Here is a 10,000-nt window from a genome sequence, read left to right on the forward strand (position 1 = left end):
AACTGTCAGATTTTCCTCTTGTTACATTTTCCAACCTTCTTTCTGTCAATTTCCGTTTCAGCGCTGATGACCTCACCCTTCGCACCCTCCCCGTTGCATCTCAATCAGTTCTGCTATAAGCTTTCTCTCGCTCCATGTAGACCTTATGCAGCCTTTTCCCTTTACTTTCATCGTCTTCCTCCATAAATAAATGTTTCATGATCACACTTGACTCGCAAACTTACCCTGACCCTTTCCGTACTTGTCATTCAGCGTCGCCTCTCTTCTATCGTCCGCGTTCAGTAAATCCTCAAAATATTCACTCCTTTGACACAAGACTGCATTCTTTGCTGACAGTATTTCTCCACTTGCTTATTTAATTGTAATATATATTTGCTTTCTCTGGGTTTAATTCTTTGTAGAACAATTTATTCTGAGTAAATTTCTTTTTAATTTTCTTACCTATTTTTTTATGTCTCCTTCTCTCCATCTTAACCGTCTTATCCATTCTTCCGCACTCGTGCACACAGTCCGCCGTATTTTCTTGCTAATGTCATATATATACTATATATATATATATATATATATATATATATATATATATATAATATATATATATATATATTGCGTGTGTTGGTGTATGTATTTGCGTACGGTAATGAAACCATTTTTAGAGACAAATAAAGCGGTCTCCTGCTTTTATTATAATTATTATTATTATTATATATGATGTTGACCGAAAGGGAGACTTTTTCTCGCGATGAATATCACTAATCCTGAGAATTCCATTTTTCTCACCCATCCCTAAAGTAATCCATCCCTAGATATTTCTCACCCGAGAGCTTCAGGGCGAAAGTGTCCTCCGTTGAGAATGAAAGTAATCCCGATACGATCCGTCGACGGATGAAGGTGACAGTGAAAGTGATGACGTCGTTGGGGGGGGGGGGCGTTGGCTGTTAGGCGGTGGAGGGGGTGGGGGTGAGAATGGTGGAGTGGTGGGTGGATTCGCCACTGCGTGAACTTTATTGCATTTCTCAAAATGATGGGAAAACGGAACTTTTTTTAAAAACATTTTATTTTGATAACATTTACTTGCACGATGTTGAAGATAGAAGGGCACGGTTTCTTGTTTTTTCAGGTTTCGTGAATGTTTGCGGCTTCTGATATAGGAGAAATTGTGTTTTTTTATTTTATGTTGCACAAACATTTCCTTCGTTGAACGTCAGTCAATTTATTTATATAGCCATATTTTGATGATTGATATTTACTAGTATGTTGATAATTTTTCATTATGGGGTATTTTTTGGAAGGGTAATAGATAATCTTCGTATTTAGGAAAATCCGATTACGGTTATTCTTTTCGTTTTTTATGTAATGTTTAGGGCGATGATAGTTCCCCATTTTGCTGCGTATTTAAAAATTATGACGCATAGCATTACTTATGAGTTATATTTTTAATTAGGTGAGTTATATGGTTTTCTTATTTTAATTCACACGTATTCTCTTGGTTCTGTTTGATCTTTTTCCTTTGTCTTGTGTCATATAATAATAATAATAATAATAATAATAATAATAATAATAATAATAATAATAATAATAATAAATATGCTGGAAGTAAACCCTCTTTTAAACATGTTTTATTAAAAGTGATTGCTGCCTCAGCTGCATTACTTTTATACATGTTCTTCTCTATTTTTCTAATTATTGCTTTCTCATTGTTGCTTAAACTGGTGAGCAACGCACCGAAGGTTGACATATCTCAATTAGGTCAAACGATTGGATTTTATTGGTAATAATAATAATAACAATAATAAGTGTCATTGAAGAGTACGGTATGTTTGTTTGAAATAATAATAATATTAATCATAATAATAACACTAACAATAATAATAGTATTAATCATATTTATTATAAGATGCTAGTCCAGGCAATACTGTCCATTTTGAGGCCTGGTCGGTTGGCATGGCTGTTAGTCGGTTATCTGTCCTGAATCTTGCTTCCCGGATTGAAATGCGCACAACCGCTTAAGCCCCCAAAACAGAGCAGTGATAATAGCGTTACCACCCACATAACAGAATGCCGTGTGTGAACGTGACTCTATATTTCGTTGGTGATTTTCGGAGTCTAAAATAAACTCATAATCAGATGATTCGTCATGTTCGCCATTACCTGCGAGGAACGCCACCGGACGGACACCTTTGGCCTTCCTGCTGAAACATAAAAAAGATTATGAGTCAGTCGGTCTGTGTTCTCATGTTGTGGCTGTTTGTTCAGTACAGAAAACAATCATATTTATTTGGCTCTCTCGTTCTCTCTCTTTTCCATTACCTGTGTTGATAATGTGCGTTTGTCTGTGTTGATGGGAGTGAGTTCCCGAAGTCACCCGCGTAAATGGTCTGGCTTTGTCATTTGATTTATTTATTGCGTAAAAAAATTAATTAATATTTCATTATTAATTCGGCCAGTAATGATATCTAGTTACTCCGCGTAGCTTCTGTTCCTCCAGGCACGTCATCTTCTCTGAATTCTGATGATTAACAGTGATAACTGCTTTACCTATTTTGTTGGAAGTGGCGGCAAATATCGCCGGCCCGTCGGAGCCCCATTGTTTTCCGACCGAAAACTCCCTGACCCGGTTTCGTATATTTTATCGGACGCCGTCCAACCATTGTATACGCAAAGGCCCTCGGTGTGATCTCATTGATTGGTCCATCGGACGCGTCGCAATAACAGTATTTGTTTCGTGTTTGTTTGCGTGTTTGTTGTCGATAAAAAAAAAAAAACTGTCAAAGAATGCGAGGAATGTTTCCATGGTGAAGACCTCGGTGTGTGCCGTATGGAAGACCGCCTTTCGAATGTCATCAATCTCGGCTGGCTGGCTCTAATGGCGGACCCCCGGCGATGACCATCGGAATTGTGACGTCAGATTATATGATAGGTACTAGGTCAGTCGATAAGATGACGGCAACTGGTTAATGGGCCGCGTCTTTGTTGCCATGCATAAACATGTTAATTTACATACGAACAAGCACACATTACCTTTAAATATACGAGTATATATGTATGTATATATATATATATATAATGTATGCATATACATACATAGATACATACATATTCACAATTATCGTTTAATATCCTTTTCACTATACACTGGGAATCCTGGCCTGGCCAGAAGTACTTACCAGCTATGATTTTCTTTGGATGCAAGTCATTTTCAGTTTATAGTGAAATTGGTTTAAACCGATATTTTTGAATGAATATTTATTTATACATAAACACACACACACACACACACACACACACACACACACACACACACACACACATATATATATATATATATATATATATATATATATATATATATATATATAATATTGATAAATTGTGTGTGTGTTGCGCGACCTGTGCATTATATTATAGATTTATATGTTTTCATTAAATCATATATAATTTTATTTTATTGTGGTGTTTAATTTTTATTACATTGATTTTTTTTATCTTGTGTATAATGAGATTTCTGACCTGCGTAAACTTGCTAGATTTAGGCTTGCTGTGTAAGTATGTATGGACCCTGTTTTAAAATGATTAAGTAATGGTCTAAAAAAATTTGTTCAAGCTTTCACATCTCAGTAGCTTTACCGAAGATGTTACCGGTACCAGTGAAATGGATACCATACCGGCGTAGCGATTCCTGATGTATCGTCTTATAATAATGTATTCTACGACATGGGTAACTAATTTAACGTGAAATTCGAAATTAACTGTATCCCTGGCAGTCGGGTACTGTTACTTTTTCATAGACAAGATCCGTATTTCATAATGCATCGTAGGCTGCTAATTACACTCCGAAACAATGACCCTTCGCAGCCGGTATTGTACAATTCACCGGCCTCTTAATAGAATTACAACGATTAGCCCTTTCCCACATCATGCAAATTTCTCTGATTAACGTTAACTCGAAATACATTAATTATTAAGTAATCAATAGGTATTGTGTTCACCCTTCTCGTATAAGTCTCGGGCTTGTAGTCTGCGTTATAGAAATAAGGCGTGATCTGACCTCCATCTTACTCGGATCGCATTGAGATTTTCCCCTCTGCATATGATGTAAACACTTCATATATTCCTAACTTAACGTGAAGTGGTTTTCGTAATTAATATTCATAGTTAGTACTACTCATAGTAACAAGAAGGATTAAATAAAAAGGACGCAAATTAAACGCATTCATATATTCTCAGTTATAAGTGGAAACACAAAATAATCGAACAGAAACATGGCCTAAATTCAGTACACTGATTAAATTAAAACGTGCTAAAATCTACGGTCAAACAGTCTTGTTTCACCGAATAAAATTAAGATAAATGCGATATATTTTTTAGAAATAATTTTTCTGTACTGTTTTTAATTTCTTACATTTCCAGTCTAATAAATAAATCATGAATTCCTATCCTAAAATTCTTGTAGCTTTAACTCAACGGGAAACACCCTTTTTCAAACGTTTTTTGGCTCTTCCATGGGGCATTCCTACCCCCATTAACAGCAACAACAACAACAAAGTAGTTTGTAGGCTTACTCCCCGAGTAAGTTAAAAACAAACCTTTCCCATACGGAGATGCAGTCCCTGGACTGTCTTGATAGTTTGTTATGATTTGTAGTTAAAAAGATTTATTGTCATTCTCTGTCTAAAGAGATAATATTAACATTTAAGGTAAAGATAGGCGACCTTAGTCAACCTTCTTCACGCTGCTGGTTTGTTTAAAGATACGAGTTACAGCAATGACTTTAAACTTCCAACCAAAGATAGTCGTTGATTTAAGCCGTTCCGTCAGCAGCGATAGATTGTGATGTTTCAGTGTCTGTAACTCCTTTAAAAGGTACCATTACCATCGGTAGTATGTGATTCAAAACCTCCAGCGGCATTGCGGATCAAACGAATGGATATTATCCATTACAACACTTTTTTTCTCTCTCTAATTAATAAAACTTTTGTATGTTTTAAGTTTAAGCTTTGACCTACAAACAGTAAAAAAAAAAAAATCTTTCGTAGAACTGATTGTGAAACCCGCACATTACGCGCTGCTGATGCATTCCTTGAGCGTAACGACAGTTGTTTGAAGATTTAGAAAGAAAAAATGAAGTTCAGCTTTGATGCGCCTTCTATAAAAAGGCGGTGGATGGTATTTATGGATGCTACTTCGAGTACGAAGGTCTCAAGATCATATTTCATAATGAAGAAAAAGAATATCAAGATTTTGAGGATAATTTAAAGTGGCGAAGTCGACGGATACGTTAGAAAGGCCTTGGGGAGATTGCAGTGTTCTTTGATATGCTTTATTGGTGTTTGTCTGTGCGTGGATGTCTTTCACAGTAATAACTACGGTAACAATATTGACGACAGTGGTAATGAGACAATCCAAAACGATTTTGCCATATATATATATATATATATATATATATATTATATATATATATATATATATATATATATATATATATATATATATATAAATGTGAGACTGGGTGTAGGTGCTTACCAGTTTCAGGATTATTTCCAAGGCACTGACGAATGGCTTGCAAACAAAGCTGAAACCGGTCAGGACCCACACCCAGTTTCTCATCGTTTCACTTGTGGCGATGTGTGATAAACGAATCACGTGTTAAAGGTGATTATAAATATATATATATATATATATATATATATATATATATATATATATATATATATATATATATATATATATATATATATATATATATATATATATAATTGTTGTTGCTGTATAATTTCCAGAATGTTATTATGTAATTCCCATTACTTTTTCACTGAACTTGAAAACCGTTAGATTTCTCACGGTGACTTGATGGAACTATTCTGTACCACCGTATTTCTAAGAGACTGACACTATTAACTTGGGAATCAAGCTTCCACGGTATAAAAGAAAAACGAAAGAAATATGTCACAGATAAAACTATAAGCGGGTCATTGTGTGAATACGTGAGACTAACAGCGTAAGGAACTGAATTTTGCAAGTACAGGACGACAACTCCAAAATCTGTTACCCGACGTTGTGTCGAAATCACATCAGTATTTATGAATAAGGTCGCGTGGTGGGGTGGGGGTTTAGGGATGGGGGCTGAGACTAGGGGTAGGTGATAGCTGAAGACAGAAAACACTAATCATTCTGATGAAGGCGGTCACTCAGCTCAATGTCGCGGAAAGCTTTTCGAAATCCAGAAAATTTGATACATATGAATTTTTCTCAAAACCATTTTTAGACTTATGATACGGATGTCCTTGAGAGTTTGTTTTAAAGATTTGGAAGAATGGATGCTTGTCGTGTTGATAGAATTAGGTTATATAATTCTTTATCTCCGTTTCATTTTTTAAAATAATATATATACGTATTTGTATGTATGATACACTTAGCCTTAATGAGTGATTCGTTCACTGGGAAAAAGCCGTGAAAATTCCCTTAAACGAGGAAGTCGACTTCCTTTCCTCAGAAACAGGATTTGGAAACGACGGATCCTGTTATTGGTCTCAGCAGCAACAGGTGCTATGTTTCGTGTCCTTAGCCATCCGGTTATTAAGAATCGATAAGAAAATGTCAGTTATATGTCAGGGAACTGACGACTTAATGACTAATATCGCTGAAACCACCTCTCTCTCTCTCTCTCTCTCTCTCTCTCTCTCTCTCTCTCTCTCTCTCTCTCTCTCTCTCTCTCTCAAATCTTCTTTCTTATACCTTCAGTGATTCTGGTTACACTTCCACCCAACCCCACCAAGAAGAATGATCATTGCAGTCTTAAATCGTAGATAAACTTCGTAAAAACCTTCGGGTAGAAGTCTTAAGGGGTTCCTGGCAGGGAGAGAGATGCAGGAGCCTGATGGTCTTCTTTTGATCGGGTGGGGAGGATGGTCTTCTTTTGATTGGGAGGGGAGCCGGATTGATAGATGGGCGTGTTGCTGGACAAACAGCGGTGGTCTTGGCTGGAGGGTTGTGTGGGTGAGTAGGACTGCTGGAACTGTGTATTTTGGCGGTAAGGTGCTTCAGGTCCTTACTGGGTGACGTGGAGTACGGCCTGGTATTACTAGAAGGGTTGTTCATGGGTGGAGGGGTGGGGGGAGAGAGGGTGGGATGTGATATGAGTTGTCATTATTGTCAAGGCCGTCGATTGAAAGGGAATGTGTGCGCGTAAGGTTACTGAGCTGTGTGAGATTTCATCATAAACCAAACATATTTCTTCGACGTGTTCGATGACATTCTGTAGCGTCGCGGTCACTGGCACTCGGTTTAAGAAGACAGCGAAGGTTTAGCGAAGAAATTTCTTTGCTGTTGTTTTGGGCAGGCTGAAGACTATGGTTGCTTGCTCGGTCGTGCGTATCTGGTCCCCAGATTTATGGAGTAGGTTACCTGTGACAGTTATACTCACTTAATGATTGCTCTTGCGGAGAGAGTGATAGGAATTTTGATCATTTGAAGACAAAGGATCCACATCAAGTGAAAATCCCATTATAATGATATTTTTTTTAATTGGGAATACTGTAGGCTTAAATCTAGTTGACTGTTTTCCTTTTTACAAACGTTTAACTTTATATACTGTATTTTTTAATGTAGTAGATGGACATATGAAGCAGTGCTATTTCTCTGAAGTATCAGATTTGAATGTATAAATTTTGTTTCCAGTGCTAGCATGAGTTGTTGCATAAGTATAATGACGTCGAAGATCTATGTCCTGTACGGCGAACATGATTTGAAGTTGTCTATTTCTCCCAGAAAATAACTTCTCGTAGAGCATTCAGACGCCCAGTTTTGTAATGATTTGAAATTAGTAAACATTCTTGCGAAACGGATCACAACTCCATTAATGTTTTAAGCGAACGTACGCAGAATAGAATGCTTATTTGAGACAGAAAAAATACAATAGCGAAATGTTGCGAAGTACCGATAAACACAAAATAATGGTAAAGTAAATGCATTCCCCTTTGGGAAAATTAGATCACTAACTATTAAGAAATTTGATCTTTTCTCGTTTCCTCTGAAGGGATAATTACTCATAGCATTTCCTCCAGAATCTTTCACGGCCATTAGCTTTCTACCGGACTAGACCTGAATACTGGTCCCGCGGGTGATTCGTCATGATAGCAGTTACTCATGAGGTGGTTAAATCCACGCCCCTCCCCCTCCCCCCCTAAGATCACCTTGTCTGTCTGTTATAGTCTCATTATTTTGGATAGGTCATTGGTAATTGTTGGAGGCAAGATATTGTTAATGCTGTTTTTTGTTAATATTATAATAATTATAGCTTCTGCTGTTTTCATGCAGTAATTTTTTTTATGTTTTCTTTAGACATCCATGTCCTTTTTAGGAGAAGTGTAAATTTATTTGAAAATAAAATGAATAAATAACCTGCAATACCATCGACATCATTCATTCAGCGCTCTTACACCCCGTCACATGTATGTATTTATGTAACTTAGTTTTATTTTAAAGGTAGTGTTTATTACATTTGATGGTGGTTATGTTTCGTTTCAGTGGTCCGTATGCTGTGGTTTCATATGATTGAGGTTCCATACCTAGCCTTTGATCTTTGAATTCCTCGGGAAATTACCGTAGTCCTGCCTTGAGAGGGGAAGAAACTTGCCCCGTTCTCGTCAACTCTGAGATTCTTTGAGAGAGAGAGAGAGAGAGAGAGAGAGAGAGAGAGAGAGAGAGAGACTTAAGGAATGAGGTTGCTAGCCGCAAACCCCCTTTTTCATGTCCGTAGCAGACACTGGTCCCCATTTGCATTTTGGTGGACTGGAAAACTGCAGGAGAGGAGAGAGCTAGGGACCTACGAAGCGTGAACCAAGATCTTGACCACTCAGGAGAGAATGTCTGTTGTTCGTAGGGTCTCATATTCCATGTTGGGATATTTTCTCAAAAAATTTGCCACTGTGATAATATACCTAAATATTAAGTGTTTGTGTTGAGGAAGGGTGACGGTAGGCAGTGGCATTCTTCTTTATAAATATGATAATAACATTGATAAACATTCACTGCAGTTTTGTTTTTGTTCGTGTATTTGAACAGAATATGTGGCATTGCTTTCTTAATGCAAACTCTGGATTACTCCTGAATGTCATTTGATTGCTGCCTCCTGTTTGTTCAGATAATTAATTATCTTCGTTAAGCAAACCGTTCCGGTCTAGTGATCATTACGTTTACCGAATAGTAAATACGCCTTTCTATCGTTTCGCTTGTGTTCCGAATCTCAAATGTATCGGTAATTGAACTTATCTGCATTTGGATAGTCGCTATAGTTTATATGTTTAGAAATGAGTTTGTCTTCTTTATTTTCTATTTGATAAGCCGCTGTGGACTAGAACTTCATACATGTTCCGATTCGTAGACATTAATATCTTAAGTTTCTCTTGCTGACCACATGGTCCAGTCTTCTTCTTTATTTTACCTCCAATTTCGTATCATCATCATCTTCGCACGCGCACGCTCTCGCATGTCTTTACTTTCGATTTTTGCGTGAATTCATTATTATGTGTATTCATTCTTTGTGCTCGGTCTCGTTCCTTTCAGAATGTCAGTCGTGGCTTATATATAAAGAAAGTAGCTTTTAAACTAACAGTAATTTGTTCAGTATTTGATCATATTTGATTTCTTAACCAGGGCGAAAGTAAAGTCGACATCAGTACACTAAAAGCACGAAATTGTTTTTTTTATAAATACACATTGTCTTTCTTTCTTGTTAGTGCTGTCTCAGAGAGAGAGAGAGAGAGAGAGAGAGAGAGAGAGAGAGAGAGAGAGATTTTGTTTATTAATAGTGGTAAGAATAAGAAAATGAGAAACTCGAGATCCCACGGAAATTACTGAGAATAGTTCTCGCTGTAATTCCCAGTGTCTGTAGAGAAGGGCGTCTTAGGAAGCCGACTTCTCTTGTAAGCACTAATAGCCACATACAGAAGGAGAGGGAGAGGGTGTTTTTGTTACGCTTTCTACAAACAAAACTTCACGGTTA

General features: G+C 37.0%; 1 protein-coding gene across 1 annotated transcript in view; it reads left to right on the plus strand.

The window, feature by feature from the left end:
• Nucleotides 1-10,000, plus strand: part of LOC135205644 (tyrosine-protein phosphatase 10D-like) — a 247,217-nt gene that overhangs the window by 143,393 nt on the left and 93,824 nt on the right.

The sequence above is a fragment of the Macrobrachium nipponense genome, chromosome 24 (genome assembly GCF_015104395.2).
Source record: "Macrobrachium nipponense isolate FS-2020 chromosome 24, ASM1510439v2, whole genome shotgun sequence".
NCBI classification, from domain to species: Eukaryota; Metazoa; Arthropoda; class Malacostraca; order Decapoda; family Palaemonidae; genus Macrobrachium; species Macrobrachium nipponense.